This window comes from Theropithecus gelada, chromosome 7a (assembly GCF_003255815.1).
Source record: "Theropithecus gelada isolate Dixy chromosome 7a, Tgel_1.0, whole genome shotgun sequence".
In the NCBI taxonomy this organism is placed as follows: Eukaryota; Metazoa; Chordata; class Mammalia; order Primates; family Cercopithecidae; genus Theropithecus; species Theropithecus gelada.
Window position 1 is genome coordinate 3,585,074 of NC_037674.1, and position 20,023 is coordinate 3,605,096.

Genomic DNA, 20,023 nt, shown 5'->3' on the forward strand with positions numbered 1-20,023 from the left:
ATCAGGCACCTCAAATGCACCAAGGAAAAGCCTCCCACAGAGGTTCCTGAACACAGACCTTCCACAAGTCAGTCTGCAGAGATGCAGGAGCACGTGGACCCACAATGACGTTCCCATCCCAGCACCCTGAGGCCATCATGAAATGGACCATGGGCACCCTACAATGCCCGAAAGAGACTCACAGTCATCACTCTGTGACCCAGACAGAAGGCTGTGCAGTACACACATGCACAGCTCTCTCCCCTTCCACTGCCAGCATGCTTCTGGGGCCATGACATTTGGGTTTCCTCCTATGGACATACAGGTTCAATGTGGATACTCTATCTGGGCTCCTCTGCAGAAAGCAAATCAGTATTGCCACCCTCCTCACGACTGCCTGCCCTTGATGATACCCAAACACCATGGGAACTCCCATGTCTCCGACTTAGGATAAGAGTGAGCCGAAGAAGTGCCTGGGAACAACACTGTGCTATGTCCCCATGCAGAAGCCACTGTCTTCCTCGGGGGAGGGCAGGAGCCAAGGGGTATGAATCGATGACACACACAGCTGCACAGAGGGAAGTGCTTCAACCAAGCTGTCTCTCAGCCACGGAAGTCCAAAATGCCCAGCTACTCCACTTCACCCAAAGACGACCCCATCCCAAGCATTGATGCAGCCCGTGTCAACAAATGGATGTTGTCCCTCTCTCTAGCCCCTGATGAGCAGTGTGCTGGACCTCAGTTCGACGAGGATGACGGTATAGAGTTTTCACTCATTTTGTTCAGCTTTCCAAGGAATGTATATATGGAAGTCATCATCGATCCATGCACATTATTCATGCCCGAAAATGAGGAAAATCAGGACTTTAGAAAGTGGACACTTACATTCAGAAGGGATTCAACAGCCTCCAAAGGAGCCCGCACCACATGTGTCCAGAGTTCTCGTGGCATCTCCGAGGATCGCACAAGGCGAAGATTGTCCCTCGAAGATACCTCCTTTCCTTTCATGCCAACACCACCTGGGAGGTGCAGAGGAAACACAAGTGTGCTTCAGAAAAGCAGACACATTCAGAGGTCACGAGGGCCGTGTCATCCGGCCCCCTATGGTATATCTGGTATCTGCCTGTCTTTGGCTTCCCTGTTTACGGATATAACCAGAACTGCAATGTCCTTGAACAATGATGAAAATGAGTGGAAAAAACAGCAAAGGTGTGGCGTTGTGCACTCTTCCCAAGCACAAACACCTGTGTTTCCTCAAGGGAATGATGGAACCCAGAGCTAAGACTCAAGGACAAATATGGCCACCAGAGGCCGCCTACAGGCTAAGTCTTCCCATGCTACCTCCACGTTCACATAGTCCCGCAGACAGCGTGTGTGTTACCTTGCAGCGAGAAGTCCCTCAAACAATTTCCTGTTTATGAGAGATCCCACAACCCTGTGACTACCCCTTGCAGAAAGGGAGCTCCTTCTACAACTGAACAACCCCCCTGGTGCAACCTGCAGCAACAAATGAAACTTGGCCCTCACTCCAGCCCCTGTAAGAGCAATGTGCTGGACCTCAGTTCGACGAGGATGACGGTATAGAGTTTTCACTCATTTTGTTCAGCTTTCCAAGGAATGCATGTATGAAAGTCATCATCGATCCATGCACAGTCTTCATGTCCACAAAGGAGTAATATTAGGGGGTTGTAGGGAACAGATACTTACCAGCACCTGAAGAGGCCCACGCCACACGTGTCCTAGGACTCCCTGCCACCTCCAGTGATCTTCTAAGAGCAAGATCATCCATTGTCTCCACTGGCCTTCCTTCCATGCCCACACCACCTAGGAAGTACAGAGGCAACACGGGTGTGCTTGAGAAAGACAGGCATGCCATTCAACCCCCTGTGGGATATCCTATCGCTACTTCCCACGGGATACCCATTTGAGGATGTGTGCACAGGAGCACCAGGCAGGAAGGTCTGAGTCACACATACCTTTTGAGGGCACCATCAAGTTACAGAGTACTAAGTGTGAAGAACTCCTAACACCACTCATTTGATGCCCCGACTCAAAAGCCCTTCCCTTGGCTATCAGAGAAGACACAGACCATAGAGATATCTGAATGTGGAGAGTTTTAGGGAACAAAAACTCTTCCTGTGCAGAGGGCAATTTTCCTTCAGCCTTGAAGCATTTTTACTGCAAGGATCTGTCAACACACTTCACATTCAAGAAACATGTTCAATCACAAATCAACCTCCACCTTGGGGTCTTTCTCACAGGTGCAGCCCAGGGACCCAGAAAAGCACCAGACACACTGAATCCCACAGGGCTTCTAAGGTGCTGCAGCTGAGAACAGCATACATCTTAAGGCACTTGCATGCAAACATGACCGTGGAGTCCAAAACCTATCCATCACTGGTCTGTGAACACTAGCCCTGTCCTACCACATGATGATTATTTCACAAACAAGTCTGTTGTGAAGAATTAGAAAGAATTTAAAAATAGTCTAACATCATGAGGCACTGAGGTATTTAAACACAGCGACCTTGCTGGATTGCTTTTCTAAGTAGAAGTCACCATGATACGGGAGCTCACACACGTATCACCAGGCACCTGAGCCACATCGAAGTGTGTGAGCAATTCAGAGAAAAACGACATCAGCCTTTCCTGAGAAAACCATCCCCAAATCAACACAGGGAAACAGGGAGCAAACAACCTTTGCCAGCAGTATGCACAACATGTTGACCTGGGCTGATATCACCTCAAATTTTTTTTTTTTTTTTTTTTTTGAGACGGAGTTTCGCTTTTTTGCCCAGGCTGGAGTGAAGTGGCCTGCTCTTGGCTCATTGCAACCTCTGCCCCTTGGGTTCAAGCAATTCTCCTGCCTCAGCCTCCCGAGTAGCTGGGATTATAGGCGCCCATCACCACGCCCAGCTAATTTTTTTAAATTTATTTTTAATAGAAATGGGGTTTCGCCATGTTAGCCAGGCTGGTCTTGAACTCCTGACCTCAGGTGATCCACCCGCCTTGGCCTCCCAAAGTGCTAGGATTACAGGCATTAGCCACCACGCCCGGCCCCATCTCAAATTCTTAACGGAGACAAGCATTCCACAGAGGGCCTGAACACAAACCTGACAAACCAAGTCAGTCTGTGGAGTTGAGGGAACGTGTGGATTCGCAATTACACTGCCATCCCAGCATCCCAAGGTCATCGTAAATAAACCATATGCACCCTACAACACCCAAAAGAGGCTCACAGTCATCTTTCCATGACCCAGACAGAAGACTGTGTGGTAAATGCATGTGCAGCTCTCTCCCCTTCTAAGTACCAGGACCCTTCAGGGGCCATGCAGTTTGGGTTTCCTCCTAGGGACATACAAGTTCGACATGGATACCCTCTCTGGGCTCCTCTGCAGAAAGCAAATCAGCATCGCCATCGTCCTGAGGACTGCCTGCCCCTGATGTTATCCAAACACCATGGGAAGTCCTATGTCCCTGGCCAAGGATAAAAGTGAGTGAAAGAGGTGCCCAGGAATGACCTTGTGCTGTCCCCCACCGTGTAAGCAATAGTCTTCCTCTGAAGGTCAAGGGACCCAAGGGTACAAATCGCGGACACACCTGACTGCCTGCAACCAAGCTGTCTCTTAGTTACAAATGTCCAAAATTCCCAGCTACTCTCCTTTGCCAGAAAAAGACCCCATCCGAAGCCTTGGTGCAGCCTGTGTCAACAAATGGACGTTGTTCTTCTCTCTCTTGAGCCCCTGATGGAGCAGTGTGCTGGACCTCAGTTCGACGAGGATGACGGTATAGAGTTTTCACTCATTTTGTTCAGCTTTCCAAGGAATGTATATATGGAAGTCATCATCGATCCACACACAATCTCCATCCCTGCAAATGAGGAAACTCAGGGTGCTTTGGAGTAGAATCACTTACATCCAGGAGGATTCCAACAGCCTCTGAAGGAGCAAACACTGTGTATTGTCCAGGGCTTCCTGCCATCTCCAAGGACCACACAAGACGATGATCATCCCTCATGACACAGGTTTGCCTTTTACACCATCACCTGCGAAGTGCACAGGACCAAGAAGCATGCTTCAGAAAGGCAGACAGGTGCACAGGTCACGAGGGCCATGCTATCTGCCCCCCTGTGGTTTATCTGGAATACGCCTGTCTCTGGCTTCCCTTGTTCTCACTTGAACCCAGAAATGTATGGACACAAGTATGCTCGTCTTGGGGATGGTGGCCCTTGGAGTGCATCATCCTGCTGAAGAGCACTGATGTTGAGCATCCTTCTCAACATCCTTGCTTCAACACCTGCAATGCCAGTCACAAAATCATCAAGGCCCTGCACCCCTGAAGAGAAAGTCACTGACCTCTATCTGGTTTGGGATAACCCAGAGCCTCACTGTCTATCAGCCCCAGTTTGGAGAGGAAGCCTACCTGTTCATGCCAAATACACATCCTCACAATGCACAGGATACAAAATGGGCACAGAGGCACAGAGGCTATGCCAGGTAAACACAACTCCAACATCCTCAGCCAAAGACAAAATGAGCCAACAAATGGCAAAGGTGTAGCCTTTTGCTCTCCCCGCAACCAGAAGGATCTGTCTTCCCCTGAGGGACTGTGGTACCCACAGCTTGAACTCAAGGACAAACTTGGCCACCCTATTATAGGCAGGCTACCAGTTAACTCTTCCCATGCAATCTGCCATTCACCTAGTCCTCCATACAGCGCGTGAGTTATCCGCCCTAGGACACAGAAGTCCTTCAAACAATGAATGTCTTGTGCATGGGAGCTCCTACTCCCCTGTGTCCACCATTCACCCAAAGAAACCCCATCCTAAGCCTGGATGGGACCCTTGGTGGGACCCATGTCAATGAATGAATGTTGGCCTTCTCTGTCTAACCCGTTAGACTAATGTGCTAGACCTCAGTTCGACGAGGATGACGGTATAGAGTTTTCACTCATTTTGTTCAGCTTTCCAAGGAATGTATATATGGAAGTCATCATCGATCCATGCACAATCTTTGTTTCTGCAAATGAGGAAAATCAGGGTGCACTGGGAAGGAACTGCTTACATTCAGGAGGGATCCAACAGCCTCCAAAGAAGCCTACACCATGTGTGTCCAGGAGCTTCCTGGCATCTCTGAGAATAGCACGAGATGATGATTGTCCCTCACCAACATGGGCCTGGCCAATTCATCACGGCCACCTGGGAGGTGAAGAGGAAACATGGGTGTGCTTGAGAAAATCTGACAGATGTACAGTACACAAAGGCCATGTCTTCTGGTCCCCTGCAGTATATCTGGTTGATACCCAACTCTGATTTTACCTGATTTTGGACACAGAAATGCATGGACAAGGGCTCAGGTGCCCCTGTAGTGCATCACCAGACTAAAGAGCAGTGACACTGAGCATCCCTCTCAACATCCTTATGTCGACACCTATAATGTCACTCACTAAAGCTACGGGGCCATGCAATTTTAATGAGGAAGTCATTGACCGACACTGAGCTGGGGTGAAGCTAGAGACTCTTTGCCTATCAGGCCCAGCTTGCAGTAGGAACCTCTGTGTTCCTGCCATGTGCATGTACTCACAATGAATGGGACACAACATGGGCACACTTGCCTGAAAGCTATGCCAGGTGACTGGAACTCCACTGTTCTCAAACCAAGAATGAAAAAAAAAAAAAAAAAAAAAAGGCAAATGTATGTCCTTGTTCTGTCTTCCCAAAGATAATCACTTGTCTTCCTCCAGGGGTTGTGGGAACCCAGAGCCAGGAGTGAAGGACAGTCCTGGCCACCCAGAGGCAGGCTATAGGTTAACTCTCCCTGAGCAACCTGCACATTTGCCTAGTCCCACAGACTGCATGTGTGCTACCCCAGCCTCGTAGACGGAAGTCCAGTACACATAGCCTCAACTCCCCTGTGACTCTCCTTCGCCCAAACAGAATCCCTTCCTAAGCCTGGACAAACACTTCATGCATCAGGAATAAAAAAAAAAAAAATGAGAGTTGTCCCTCTCTAGCCCCGGCGGACCTCAGTTCAGCTAAGATGATAGTATAGAGTTCCCACTCATTTTGTTCAGCTTTCCATACAAGGAATGCATGTATGGAAGTCGTCATTGACACATGCACAGTATTCATTCCTGTAAAGGAAAAACATTAGGGTCTTTTGAGAAATGAACACTAACCATATAAAGGGATCCACCGGCACCCGAAGGAGCCCATGCCACATGTGTCCAGGGGTTCCCTGCCATCTCCAGAGATCCCCCAAGATGAAGTTCATCCCTGCAGCCTCTGTCTGTCTTTGCATGCCCATGCCACCTGGGAAGTGCAGAGGAAAAACAGGTGTGCTTGAGAAAGGGAGGCAGGTACACAGTTTGCAAGGGCCATGCCATTCATCCTGCTATGCTGCATTCCGTATCTACTTCCCATGGGCGACCTCTCTTTGGGGATGTGTGCATGGATATATCCAGGCATGAAGGTAGAAGACAGGCATGCATTTCAAGGGCACAGGCAAACTAGAAAACACTAAGCGTGAGGAACTCTCTCAAGACCACACTTTCACCACTCCTGACTCAAAAGCCATTCTCTTGGCCATCAGAGAAGACAACAGTCATGAGGATATTTCAATGGGGAGAGCTGCAGGGAAAAAGTGTTCCAGCACAAAGAGCAACTTTCCTTCAGCCCTGAAGCATTTTTACCATGGGCTCCTTCCACACACTTAGAATTGAGAAACACAATCACTAATCAACCTCCACCTCTGGGCCTTCCTCACAGGTGCAGCTCAGAGACCTGGAAAAGCATCAGACATGCTGAATCCTACAGGGCTTCTACGGTGCTGTCCCTGAGAACACCATATATCTTAAGCCACTTGCCTGTGAACATGGCCACAGAGTACAAAAGCTCTCTGTCACTGGCCTGTGGATGACAGCCCTCATACAACTGGATGACTGTTTTGCAAAGAAGGCTGTTGTGAAGAATTAGGAGGAACTTGAAAATAACCTAACATCACAAGACAATGGAGAATTTAAGTGCAGAGACCGTGACGGGTCACTTTTCTGAGTAGATGTTACCATGACATGGGAAGTGACACACTCTTACAACGTCAACTGCATTGAAGTGCCTGAGCAGTTCAGAAGCAGATGGCATCAGGCTCTCCTGAGCAAAACTTCCCCTCATCAACAGAGAGGGAGCAACAAGCCCTTCCAGCAGCATGTACAACCTTGGAAGGGTAGAAACCCTGGGCCGAAATCTGCTCAAATGCCTAACACAGACAAGCATCCCACAGGGGGTCCTGAACACAGACCTCTCAATCCAAGTCAATCTGCGAAGTGTCAGGAGCACATGGACTTGAAATCTCATTCCCATCCCAACACCCCAAGGTCATCATGAAATGGACCATGGCACCCTCCCACTCCCAAAAGCAGCTCACAGTCACTGCTTCACACCCACATGGAATGCTGTTTGTACATGCATGCACAGCCCTCTCCCCTTCCCACCACCAGTACACTTCAGGGACCACAGGACTTGGGTTTCCTCCTATGGACATACGAGTTTAACATGGATACTGTCCCTGGGCTCCTCTGCAGAAAGCAAATCAGCTCACCACCCACCTCATGGCTGCCTGCCCCTGATGCTACCCAAATACCTTGGGAACTCCCACGTCCTCGACTGAGGACGAAAGTAAGTGAAAGAAGTGTCCAGGAATGATGTGCTCTCTCCCCACAGGAAAGCAATGGTATTCCTGTGTGAGGGGGGAGGTGACGAATCAAAAGGGTATGAATCAAGGACACACGTAGCCATGCACAGGGAGGCTATTGGCTACTGCTTCCTGTGCCACCTGCAGCTTCAAGTTCTGCAGCTTCCTCTTAGAGGAAATTCCTTCAACCAAGTTGTCTCTTAGCTACAGAAGTCAGAAAAGCCCAGACACTCGCGTTTGCCCAAAGAGGACCACATCCTAAGCCAGGGTGTAGGCCATGTCAACAAACAGATGTTGGCCCCTCTCCCTGCCCTCCAATGTAGCAGCGTGCTGGACCTCAGTTTGACGAGGATGACGGCATAGAGTTTTCACTCATTTTGTTCAGCTTTCCAAGGAATGTATGTGGAAGTCATCATCGATCCAGGCACAATCTTTGTTTCTGCAAATGAGGAAAATCAGGGCTTTGGGAAGGACTTGCTTACATTCACGAAGGATCCAAAAGCCTCTGAAGGAGTCCATGCCACATGTGTCAAGGGGCTTCCTGGCATCTCCAAGGATCACATGAGAGAATGATCATCCCTCGCAGACACAGGCCCTCCTTCCATGCCAACACCACCTGGGAGGTACAGATGAAACATGGGCATGCTTGAGAAAGGCAGACATGTGCAGAGGTCATGAGGGACAAGCCATCTGGCCCCCTGAAGTAATCTGCAATCTGCCTGTCTCTGGCTTCATCTGTTTATGGACGCAGAAATGCATAGATACGGGAATGCACGTCTAGATCCTGGGAGCCCATGGAGTACATAACCCCACTAGAGAGAACTGATGTCAAGTGTCCCTTTAAACACCCGTGCACACCTGTAATGTTGATCACAAAAGCCTCGGGGATCTGCACCCCTAATGAGGAAGCCTTTGACCTACACCAGATTTGAGATAAGCCAGAGACTCGTTGCCTATCAGCCCCAGCTTAGGGCAGGAGGCCAACTGTATGTCCTCATAACACACAGGATACAATAGAGCCACCTTGGCCTGGGTGTGTAGCATCCAGGTGACCACAAATCCATGTATGTAGACAGGGATAAAAATGAGGCAAAAGTGTGGCCTTTTCCTCTCTTCCCAATGAGAAGGACCTGCCTTCCTCCCGATGATGAGAGAACCAAAAACAGACTCAAGGACAAACTAGGGGGTGCAGAGCCTAAGTCCTTTGTGCCACCTGCACATTCACCTAGTCCTGAACACTGTGTATGTGCTACCCTGGCCTCACTAAGAGATGTCCGTCACACAAGGACTCTCCTGTCCATGGGAGCTCCCACTCCCCTGGGGCTACCCCTTGCCAAAAGAGAACCCCATCCTAAGCCTGGACAGACCCTTTGGTGCAACCCACGTCGATGAGTGAGAGGTGGAACTCTGTCTCTAGCCCCTGTTGAAGCAGTGTGCTAGACCTCAGTTTGAAGAGGATGACGGTATAAAGTTTTCACTCATTTTGTTTAGCTTTCCAAGGAATGCATGTGTGGAAGTCATCACTGATCCATGCACAGTCCTCATACCTGCAAAAATGGAACATTAGGATCCTTTGAAAAACCAATACTTACCGTCCTGAGGTGTCCACCAGCCTGAAGGAGACCATGACACACATGTTTACAGGCACTTCATCATCTCCAAAAATCTCCCAAGATCAAGATTGTCCCTTGTGGTCACTGGCCTTCCTTTCATACCAACGCCACCTAAGAAATGCAGGAGCAAAACATGTGTGCTTGAGAAAGGCAGTGAGGTGCATAGGTGGCAAGGGTCATGTCATTTGTCCTGCTGTGGAGTAATCTGTATCTACCTCTCATGGGCTCCCCCTCTTTCTGCACACAAGCATGGGTTTGCCCAAACATGAAGGTGGGAGGCTGGCATGAGTTTTGAAGGCACCATCAACTAGAGAACACTAAGCATGAAGAACACTCTCAACACCACTCGTAACAACTCCAACTCAAAAACCCTTCTCTGGGCCATCAGACAAGACAAAGGCCATGGTGATACTTCAGTGGGGAGAGTTTGGAGGGGAAACCTCTTCCTATGCAAAGGTCAACTTTTCTTTGGCCTTGATGCATTGTCACCTCTGGAGTCCTTCACACTCTTCCGATCCGGACACATGTAAAAATCACAAATCAACCTCTATGTGCACTACACAGGTACAGCTCAGGGACCCAGAGAAGCACCAGGTACTCTGAATCCTACATGACTTCTAAGGTGCTGCAGCTAAGAAAACAAGATCTTAAGGCACTTGCTTGTGAACATAACATCAGAGTACAAAACCTATCCATCATTGGCCTGTGGATGGTAACGCTGTCCTACCACACAATAACTACTTCACAAAGACTGCTGTGAAGAATTAGGAGGAATTTAAAAACACCCTAATATCAGGAGACACTGAGGTATATAAGTAAAGAGACCTTGACAGGTCACATTTCCGAGTAGAAGTCACCACGACATGGAGAAGTACATACTCTTATAAGCCCCCAATGCATCAAGATGTCTGAGTGGTTCAGAGGCAAATGACATCAGGCTCTCCCAAGCAAACCATCCTGAGGACACCATGAAATGGACGGTGGGCACCCTGCAATGTCCAAAAGAGCCTCACAGTCATCACTCCATGACCCACATGGAATGATGCCAGGTAAAGGCATGCACAGGCCTCTCCCTTTCCCACAGCCACTACCCTTCTTGGGCCATGGAATTTGGAATTCTTCTCATACATGTACAAGTTCACTGTGGAGAGCTTCTCCAGGCTCCTTTCCAGAGAGCAAATCAGCATCACCACTGGCTTTAAGATGGCCACCCCTTGATGCTACCCAAACACCATAGGAAGTCCCATGTCCCCGACCGCAGATAAAAGAGAGCTGAAGAAGTGCTCAGGAATGGCACCGTGCTGTCTCCTCCTGTGGAAGAAACCGTCTTCTTCTGGGGGGTGATGAACCCAAGAGGTATGAATCAAGGACAGACCCAGCCATGCAGAGGTGGGCAACTGGATACTGCCCTCCTCTGGCACCTGCAAGTTTACCTTCTCCTGCACACTGACAGGATGCTACCCCACCTTCTCACAAAGAAGTCCTTCAGCAAACATATCTCTCAGCCAGGGGAGTACAAAATACTCAACTACTCAACTTCACTGAAAGTCAACTACATCCTAAGCTCTGGTGCAGACCATGACAACAAACAGATGGTGGCCCCCTAAATCTAGGCCCTGATGGAGAAGCGTGCTGGACCTCAGTTTGATGAGGATGATGGTACTGAGTTTTCGCTCATTTTGTTCACCTTTCCAAAAAAAAAGTATATATGGAAGCATCATCAATTTACACACAGTCTTTGTTCCTGCAAGTGAGGAAAATCTGAATGCTTTCAGAAGAAATCACTTACATTCAGGACAAATCCAAAAGCCTCCAAAGGAGCCCACACCATGTGTATCCAGGGGCCTCATGGCATCTCAAGGATCACACAAGACGAAGACAATCTTTCTTGGACAAGGGCCTTCCTTCCATGCCAATGACACTGGGAAGGTGCAGAAGAAATGAGTGTGCTTCAGAAAGACAGGTTCACAGGTCAGGAAGGCCATGTCATCTAGACTCCTGTGGTACTTATGAAATCCGCTAGTCTACGGCTTCACATATTTGTGACCAGAACCTGGCTAAAAATCAATCACAAAACAAAAATGCAAAATGTAGCATTAAGGGTGAAACCAACTTGACAGAGTAACACTAGAAAAATTCATGGGCTACCCAAGTATGACTCTCAAATATATTTATGATAAAGAATTTTACTATGGTCAAAATGACCACAAAAATTGAATGCCAATGCCTGGGTGGTGAAGTATAATGTAATATGACAAAGTTACGTGTGAACCACAATAAGCCCAAGTGGAGGCAACGTGCTGGACCTCAGTTCCGATGAGAACGACGGTATGAGTTCTCACTCATTTTGTTCAGCTTTTCCAAGGAATGTTTTTATGGGGGACTCATCATCGATCCAAGCACATTCAAAGAGCCTGTTTGACACCACAGGCTGGGTCGTGGGTGAGCCGATGACCTTAAAGACCTTTGGCACCCTGGGGAACCCAGAGCTGCGCCACTGAGCAAAAGGTACAGACCATCCACTCTAGGAGAGGAACTCACCAATGCCATTAGCGGCCTACCAAAAAACCACTCATTGTGGATTTTGGAAATCCCAGACACCCTCACTAAGCACGAGGGACAGAGGAATGCTTACCGTCCTGAGCCACCCACCAGCACGGGGTGCACTGTGGATAACCGAAACCAGGACTCTGCGTGGCCTTCATTACTCAGGAGAATCAACTATCTTCCTTCCAGCAGGTGCCACGCCTCCCATGAAAACTGCACCTGAGTAGTGTAAAGAAATCAAATGCACGCTTGAGAAATGGGCCCAGGTCCACTGGTCACCACTTCAATCCTACCCTTACCTGTGGGGACACTTGGATGCCTGCTTCTCCTTGGCCTAGACGACTGACCTCCATCTCCATGAATATATCTTACCTGTGTCACTCTGGACATATAGGAAGCGTGTGTGGCTGGAATGACCTCATGCGCCCATTGCTGCATGTACTTCCCTGTGGCTATGCACACATACACGTGTGTTTGTATCTCCCAACACTGCAACGGGTGGTTATAGTCTGCAGCTTCCAGACCTGATCCCCCCACAAACCAAAGGCTCAAGACCAAGGCCTTCAATCAGTAGGATGTGAACTCTGACCTCAAAGCCATGTGGAAATAGGCCTGAGGTCCCTTGTGTAACAGCCACCACACCCCTGGCGTGAGTACACGCTACTCCTCACAGGGCATCTGACGTTGGGACCAGACACTGTCTCTTGCTGCACTCCCAGGTAAGGCACATCTGGCAGAAAACCAACCAAAACCTGCGCTGGAAGGCACCTTCCCAATGGCCAGAATGTTGCACTGAAACACAGCGTCAAGGTCAGAGACAGTTTTCCCAACCTAGCCAAACGACTTCAAGACATGGGCTTCCTCCACTTCGCTCAGTCCACGTACCCACACTGTGCCCTCAGGATGCCCGAAGAGAACGGCTGCTTCTCCAAGAGGACGTCCACGCCTGATGCCCCAAGGGCCAGGTGGACAGGACACACCACCTGACACTGTCCTTGCACTGGTTACCTCACATGGCTTCCCTGCACTGACCTCAGAGGCAACGTTCCATCATGCAGCCAGCTTGACTGCATTCCCACCCACCACATTCCTACCCAGACTCCCACCCACAACAATGCCTGCAAGTCAACACCACCTCAACACCACCACCAGGTGTAGATAAAAGCTACAGAACCACCAACCCTTTCCAATTTTGCTAAGCCAACCACAGCCTTTCAATGTAGCATGGCAGTCCTGGCTGCACTGTGACTTCAAACGGGCTATGGAAACTGAAAAGCTTCGTCACCCCTAGGGCATAGCAGAATCCAACACTTGAATATCGCCATCATATAGTGGTATGGTTGCATCCTAAGTCAAAAGGTTCTCTGTGGCAACACCCCTGGGATTGCACATATGTTGCCTGGAATCTGGAATACACAGAGACCTCCATGAACAGCCCCAAGTGTGACTACAGCCCACGGCAGAGGCCCGGGCCAGAGCCAGGGCCAGGGCACATTCCCTCCCAATGTCTTCAGGATACAAGCTGCTTTCAAAGCAGGAAAGATAATCCAGAGCACTATTTGCTCACACGAGCTGGAGCAGGTGGGGCCACCCAGCAATGGCGGGCCAAGAAACTATTTCCAGGAAGATATGCACAACAGTGGAACCCACTACTCTGCTGTGAAGACTAGAAATGACCAAGGGCTGCGGGTGCCAGCCTGATCTTCACGCTCACTGTGACCTGCCCTCCAAGACCCCTGCTGGCTGAACTGTCATCCACCAGAGAAACCATGGAAAGCACATCACTGCCAAATGACAACCCCAGACCACTGATGACACACACGTCCACGAGAGCCCTCTACCATGTTTTCTCTGGAATACCTTCCCACCCAGGCCTCTGCCATCACACCACAAGCATCTCATAGCTCAGGAGGCAAAGAAATCCCTGCCGGGGAGGCCCTGTGACCAACCCTGGAAGGACAGCCAAAGAGGCTTTGGCCATCTGCTGGGACACCCATTGCTCTGTGCTCTTCCCCACCACCCTGGAACTCCCTTGTCCTCAGGTAACTGGAAATCAAAACAAAGATATGCCCGAGGCATGCACCTTATGCTCTCCTCGGCAATAAAAACTAGGACCTGGTCCTCTGTTCGGTGACACCTGCCACGAGATCTGGGTCTCCGTTCCTGGGAGCTCACCAAGCTGAGGCCAGCTGCGCACTCCCCGAGGCCTGCACAATTTCTGCACTCTTCCATAGCAGCCACACCATAACAAAGCAGACGATTCGCCCATGACTCTCTCACCCATCTACAACGCACTGAGGGAATGTTCCTGACCTCTGTGTAATGGGAGACTTTGGCCTGTGGACGCCCTTGGTGGTGGAACCTGTGAAAATCAGTGGAAGTTGTCCCTCAGTCCTACAGTCCCCAGCAGAGACAAATGTGCTGGACCTCAGTTCCGATGAGAACGACGGTATGAGTTCTCACTCATTTTGTTCAGCTTTTCCAAGGAATGTTTTTTTGGGGGACTCATCATCGATCCAAGCACATTTGAAGAGGCAGGACATTTGACACCACAGGCTGGGCAGTGGGTGAGCCGACGACCTTAAAGGCCTTGGCCGTGCCCTTAACGGCCTGAAGAACTGCTCCTTGCAGGTCTCAGAAATCCTAAAGACACCCTCACTCAGCACGCAGGACAGAGGAATGCTTACCGTCCTGAGCCATCCACCAGCACGGGGTGCACCGTGGATGCCAGGCCACACCGACTTCACGACTCCGTGGAGCCTTTGTTGCTCGTAAGCATCAACCATCTTCCTTGCAGCAGGCTGCGGGCCTTCCACGGCAACTGCCCCTGAGAAGTGTAAAGATATCACATGCATGCTTATAAAACGGGTCCAGGACCACTGGTCACCTCTTCAATGCCATTCTTGCTCACAGGGCAACTCACACACCTACTTTTCATTGACTGACCTTCATTACCATGATTGACCTTCATTACCATGAATATACCTGACGCGTGTCATTCTGTGGACACCTAGGAAGCATGTGTGACTCAAAGGACAGTATGTGCCCACTGCTGAATCTATTTGCTTGTGGCTGTGCATGTCTCTGTGTGTATGTGTGTGTGAGAGTGAGTGTGTGTGTATATGTGTCTCCCTCAAGCACATGTGTTTCCGAACACCACAAGGGGCGGTCATAGTCTGCAGCTTCCAGACTTGAACCTCCCTGCAACCCAAAGATCAAGACCCAGGTCTTCCATCAGTAGGATGTGAACTTTGACCTCGCGACCATGCGAACATACGCCCAAAGTCCCTTGACTAACAGCCACCAAGCCTGGCATGAGCACACATTCCTCCTCATGGGGCATCTGATGTCATGACCAGACACTCTCTGGCTGCCCTCTCAGGTTGAGGTGCAGCTGGCAGAAAACCAACCACAACCAGTGCTGGAGGGCACCACTGTGAAGTGCAGCACATCAGTTTGAAACTCAGTGTCAAGGCCAGAGGCGGTGGTCTTCCCAATCTAGCCAAAGAACCTCAAGACACAGGCTTCCTCTCCTCCACTCAGTCCACATGTCCGCACCATGCCCTCAGGACACCCTGAGGATGCTTTTCCAACAGGACATCTCCGCCTGACTCCCTAAGGACTAGGTTGACAGGACACAACGCCTGTCATTGTTCTTGCACCAGACACATCTACAGGGCTTCCCTGCACTGACCTCTGAGGCAACATCTGATCACACAGCCAACTTGACCACACTACTACCCACCACAATGCCTACGAATCAATGCTGTCTCAACACCACGGGGTCTACATGCACATTCCTGCTAAGTGAGCTGCAAGCCACAGAACCACCAACCTTTCCAGCTTTCCTAAGCCAACGGTGTGTCCTTTAGTGTGACATCCCTGTCCTGGCCATGCTGAGACTTCAAACCAGTTAAGGCAGCTGAAATGCTATGCCTAGGGCATAGTGGAATCCAACACTGGAACATCACCAACACGCAGAGGCATCCCAAGTCCAGAGACTCTCTGTGGCAATGCCCTGGGACTGCATACGCATTGCCCAGAATTAACACAGACCTCCATGGACAGCCCCACACGACTGGAAACCACTGGAGAATCCCGGGCCAAGGCTACGGCACATTCCTTCTGGATGCCTTCAGGATGGAAATTGCTTTCCAAGCAGGAAAGAGGATCCTGAGCAGCGTTTGCTCATATGAGCTGCAGCAGGTGGGGCCGCCCGACAATGCATGCCAAGAGACCATTTCCAGGAAGATGTGCACAACGGTGGAGCCCACTACTGTGCTGAGAAGACCAGAAGTGACCCAGGGCCACAGACACCATCCTGACACTCATTTGCCCAGAGACATGCCCTCAAATACCCGCCCTGGCTGACCTGTCATCCACCAGAGAAATCCATGGAAAGTCCATCACCACCAAGTAACAGCCCAATGCAGCTGAAGACACACAGGTCCACATGAGCCCTCCATCACCTTTTCTCTGGCGTACTGTCCTGCCCAAGCCTTGGTCACTGCACCACGGTCATCTCATGGCTAGGGATGCAAAGAAATCCATGCCAGAGGGCACCTGTGACTGACGGTGGAAGGGGGCTGAAGAGGCTTTAGCCATCTGCGGCAACAACCATTGCTCTGCGCTCTCCTCCATCACCTTGGAACTCCCCTGTCATCAGCTAATGGAAAATGAAGACCAAGGTCTACCTGAGGCCTGGACCTCGTGCTCTCCTTGGCAGGGGACATGTGACCCAGTCCTCTGCACAAAGATACCCACTGCAAGGTCCGAGTCTCCCTTCCTGGGAGCTCACCAGGCCAAGACCAGCCACACACTCCCCTAGGTCAAAACATTTCCACCTGGTTCCACGGCTGCCACATCACAGAGGGGCTGATCCCCCCACAACTGTCCCATCCATTTATGTCACACAGAGGGAATGTCCTAACATGCATGTGATAGGAGACTTTCATCTGTAAATGCCCTGGGTGGTAGAACCTATGGGAACCAGTAGAAGTTGTCCCTCGCTCCTACAGTCCCCGGGGGAGGCAATGTGCTGGACCTCAGATCCGATGAGAACGACGGTATGAGTTCTCACTCATTTTGTTCAGCTTTTCCAAGGAATGTTTTTATAGGGGACTCATCATCGATCCAAGCACATTCGAAGGGGCAGGACGTTTGACATCACAGGCTGGGCAGTGGGTGAGCCGATGACACCTTCGGCCTCCTGGGGAACCCAGAGCCACACCACTGAACAATGGGCACAGACCATCGACTCTGGGAGTGGAACTCACCATGCCATTAGTAGCCTGCTGAGAAACAGTTCTTTGCAGGTACCAGAAATTCAAAAGACACCTCTGCACACAGGGCAGAGGAATGCTTACCATCCTGAGCCACTCACCAGCATGGGGTGCACCATAGATGCCAGGCCACACCAAATCAAGGACTCAAGGCAGCCTCCGTCGGTCAGAAGAATTGACCATCTTCTTTGCCGGCAAGTGGTAGACCTCTCATGACAAACTGCTGCTGAGAAGTGTAAAGAAATCAAATGCATGCTTGAGAAACGGGCCCAGGTTCACTGGTCACCACTTCAATCCCATTCTTTCCCACAGGGAAACTTGCACGCCGGCGTCTACTTGTGCTCCACGACAGACTTCCATCTTCATGAATATACCTGACCCACGTCACTCTGTGGACACCTAGGAAGCACACGTGACCAGAACAATAGCACACACCCATTGGTGCATCTGTTTGCCTGTGGCTGTGCACGCCTGTGCATGTGTAGGCATGTGTAGGTGTGTCAGAGTGAGTGTGTCTGTGTGTATGTGCCTCCCTCACACACGTGTTTCCCAACAGCACAACATGTGGTCATAGGCGGCAGCCTCCAGACCTGGAAACCATCCCAACGCCTGCAAACAAATGGCTCAGGACACAGGCCTTCAATCAGTAGGATGCGAATTTTGACTTAGGGGTCAGATGGACATTCGCCTGAGGTCCCTCGACTAACAGCCACCACCCCTGGCACCAGCATACACTCCTCCTCATGGGGTATCTAAAGTTGTGACCAGACAATGTCTCTGGCCACCCTCCCAGGTAAGGCACACCTGGAACCAACCCAACCAAAACTCACCCTGGAAGGCACCTTTGCAATGGCCAGCACATTGATCTTAGACAAGGCATCAAGGGCAGAGACAGTCTTCTGAACCCAACCAAAGGACCTCAAAACACACACTTCCTCCCTCCAATCAATTCACATGCCCACACCATGCCCTCAGGACACACGAAGGGAATGGTTACTTTTCTAACAGGACATTCCCACCTGAACCCCTGAAGACAAGGTGGACAGGACACCATCTTTCATTTTCCTTGCATTGCACACGCCTACAGGGCTTCCCTGCACCAATCTCTGAGCCAACATCCCACAATGCAGTCAACTTAAAAGCACTACCACCCACCCCAGCGTCAGCAAGTCAACACCACCTCAACACCATCACCAGGTTTACACGCACACAGCTATGAAGTGAGCTGCAAGAATAGAACCACCAACCCTTTCCGACTGTCCTAAGCCAACTATGTGCCATGCCAAAGTGGCACGGCTGTCCTGGCTGCACTGTGATGTCAAACTGGCTAAGTGAGCTGAAACGCTTCACTGCCCTGAGGATGTAGCAGAATCCAATACTGGAACATCACCAACACACAAAGGTGAAGAGGCATCCCAAGTCAAGAGACTCTCCAAGGCAGTGCCCCTGGTAGAGCACATGCATTGCCTGAAATGCACATGGAACTCCACGAATATGCCAACGGTGACTGGACCCCATTGGAGAGTCCCAGGCCAGGGCCAGGGCACATTCCATCTGGACGCCTTCAGGATAGAGGCTGCTTTCAAAGCGGGAAATGGGATCCAGAGCAGTATTTGCTCACATGAGCTGCAGCAGGTGGGGCCACCTGGCAATGGCGGGCCAAGACACCATTTCCAGGAACATGTGCACTTCTGCTATTCTGCCAGGAAGACTGGAGTGACCCAGGACCACAGGCATCAGCCTGACCCTCGTGCTCCCTAGGACCTGCCCTCGAAGACTCCCACTGGCCAACCTGTCATCCACCAGAGAAATCCACGAAGACAGCCCATCACCACCGAATGACAGCCCAAGACCACTGATGGCATGCGTGTCCATGTGAGCCCTCTACACCTTTTCTCTGGGGTACCAGCCTCCTGCCCAGGCTTGGCCACCACACCACAAGAATCTCACAGCTCGAGAGGTGAAAAAATCTGTGCTGGGGGGCCCCTGCAATCGACCCTGAAAGGAGGGACAAAGAGGACTTGGCTGTCTGCTGCAACATCCATTGCTGTGCGCCCTCCCCTATCACCCTTGGCACATCCCTGTCCTCAGCTAACCAAAGATCAAGACCAAGGACTGCCTGAGTTCTGGGCCTCGTGGTCTCCCTGAAAGGAGAACTGGAACATGTACCTGTTCCTCTACGCAAGGAAGCCCGCAGCGATTTCCAGGTCTCCCTTCCTGGGAGCTCACCAGGTCAAGGCCAGCCCCACATTCCCCTAAGCCTGAGACATTTCCGTCCACTGCCATGGCCACTACTCCATCACAGAGCAGCCAATCACCCTATGACTCTCTGACCTGTGTACCTCACACAGAGGGAATGTTCCTAATGTGCATATGACAGAAGACTGTCATCTGTGAACGCCGTGGGTGGTGGAAGCTGTAGGGACTAGTAGAAGTCGTCCCTCACTACTACAGGCCCCAGAGGAAGCAATGTGCTGGACCTCAGTTCCGATGAGAACGACGGTATGAGTTCTCACTCATTTTGTTCAGCTTTTCCAAGGAATGTTTTTTTGGAGGACTCATCATCGATCCAAGCACATTTGAAGAGGTAGGACATTTGACACCACAGGCTGGGCAGTGCACGAGCTGATAACCTTAAAGGCCTCGGCCATGCCCTTAACGGCCTGAAGAACTGCTCCCTGTGGGTCTCAGAAATCCTAAAGACACCCTCACGCAGCACGCGGGACACAGGAATGCTTACCGTCCTGAGCCATCCACCAGCACAGGGTGCACCGCGGATGCCAGGCCACACCGACTCCATGACTCAGTGGGGACTCCATTGCTCAGAAGAAATGACCATCTGCTGTGCCAGCAGGCAGTGGGCATCTCAAGGCAACTGCTCCTGAGAAGTGTAAAGACATCAAATGCATGTTTG

The 20,023-nt window shown here is 50.6% G+C and overlaps 1 long non-coding RNA gene and 12 other non-coding genes across 13 annotated transcripts; all 13 read right to left on the reverse strand.

Annotated features, from left to right (window-relative positions):
* Nucleotides 1–712: 712 nt before the first annotated feature.
* On the reverse strand, nucleotides 713–804 carry LOC112628144. The gene has a single exon (XR_003120322.1). It is a non-coding gene; the product is annotated as a small nucleolar RNA SNORD116 (small nucleolar RNA).
* A 64-nt stretch (nucleotides 805–868) lies between these two features.
* LOC112627673 lies at nucleotides 869–9,391 on the reverse strand. Its single transcript, XR_003120211.1, has 6 exons — nucleotides 9,260–9,391; nucleotides 8,150–8,283; nucleotides 6,153–6,289; nucleotides 3,895–4,024; nucleotides 1,687–1,803; nucleotides 869–998 (listed from the first exon to the last, which is right to left on the reverse strand). It is a non-coding gene; the product is annotated as an uncharacterized LOC112627673 (long non-coding RNA).
* Nucleotides 1,533–1,624, reverse strand: LOC112628147. Its single transcript, XR_003120325.1, has one exon. It is a non-coding gene; the product is annotated as a small nucleolar RNA SNORD116 (small nucleolar RNA).
* On the reverse strand, nucleotides 3,741–3,832 carry LOC112628146. The gene has a single exon (XR_003120324.1). It is a non-coding gene; the product is annotated as a small nucleolar RNA SNORD116 (small nucleolar RNA).
* Nucleotides 4,889–4,980, reverse strand: LOC112628149. Its single transcript, XR_003120326.1, has one exon. It is a non-coding gene; the product is annotated as a small nucleolar RNA SNORD116 (small nucleolar RNA).
* LOC112628167 lies at nucleotides 5,999–6,094 on the reverse strand. Its single transcript, XR_003120341.1, has one exon. It is a non-coding gene; the product is annotated as a small nucleolar RNA SNORD116 (small nucleolar RNA).
* LOC112628152 lies at nucleotides 8,000–8,089 on the reverse strand. Its single transcript, XR_003120329.1, has one exon. It is a non-coding gene; the product is annotated as a small nucleolar RNA SNORD116 (small nucleolar RNA).
* On the reverse strand, nucleotides 9,106–9,197 carry LOC112628153. The gene has a single exon (XR_003120330.1). It is a non-coding gene; the product is annotated as a small nucleolar RNA SNORD116 (small nucleolar RNA).
* Nucleotides 9,392–10,914: 1,523 nt separating the features above from the next.
* Nucleotides 10,915–11,007, reverse strand: LOC112628168. Its single transcript, XR_003120342.1, has one exon. It is a non-coding gene; the product is annotated as a small nucleolar RNA SNORD116 (small nucleolar RNA).
* A 575-nt stretch (nucleotides 11,008–11,582) lies between these two features.
* LOC112628157 lies at nucleotides 11,583–11,677 on the reverse strand. The gene has a single exon (XR_003120333.1). It is a non-coding gene; the product is annotated as a small nucleolar RNA SNORD116 (small nucleolar RNA).
* Nucleotides 11,678–14,250: 2,573 nt separating this feature from the next.
* LOC112628155 lies at nucleotides 14,251–14,345 on the reverse strand. The gene has a single exon (XR_003120331.1). It is a non-coding gene; the product is annotated as a small nucleolar RNA SNORD116 (small nucleolar RNA).
* Nucleotides 14,346–16,867: 2,522 nt separating this feature from the next.
* Nucleotides 16,868–16,962, reverse strand: LOC112628161. Its single transcript, XR_003120336.1, has one exon. It is a non-coding gene; the product is annotated as a small nucleolar RNA SNORD116 (small nucleolar RNA).
* Nucleotides 16,963–19,585: 2,623 nt separating this feature from the next.
* On the reverse strand, nucleotides 19,586–19,680 carry LOC112628156. The gene has a single exon (XR_003120332.1). It is a non-coding gene; the product is annotated as a small nucleolar RNA SNORD116 (small nucleolar RNA).
* Between the last annotated feature and the right edge of the window lie 343 nt (nucleotides 19,681–20,023).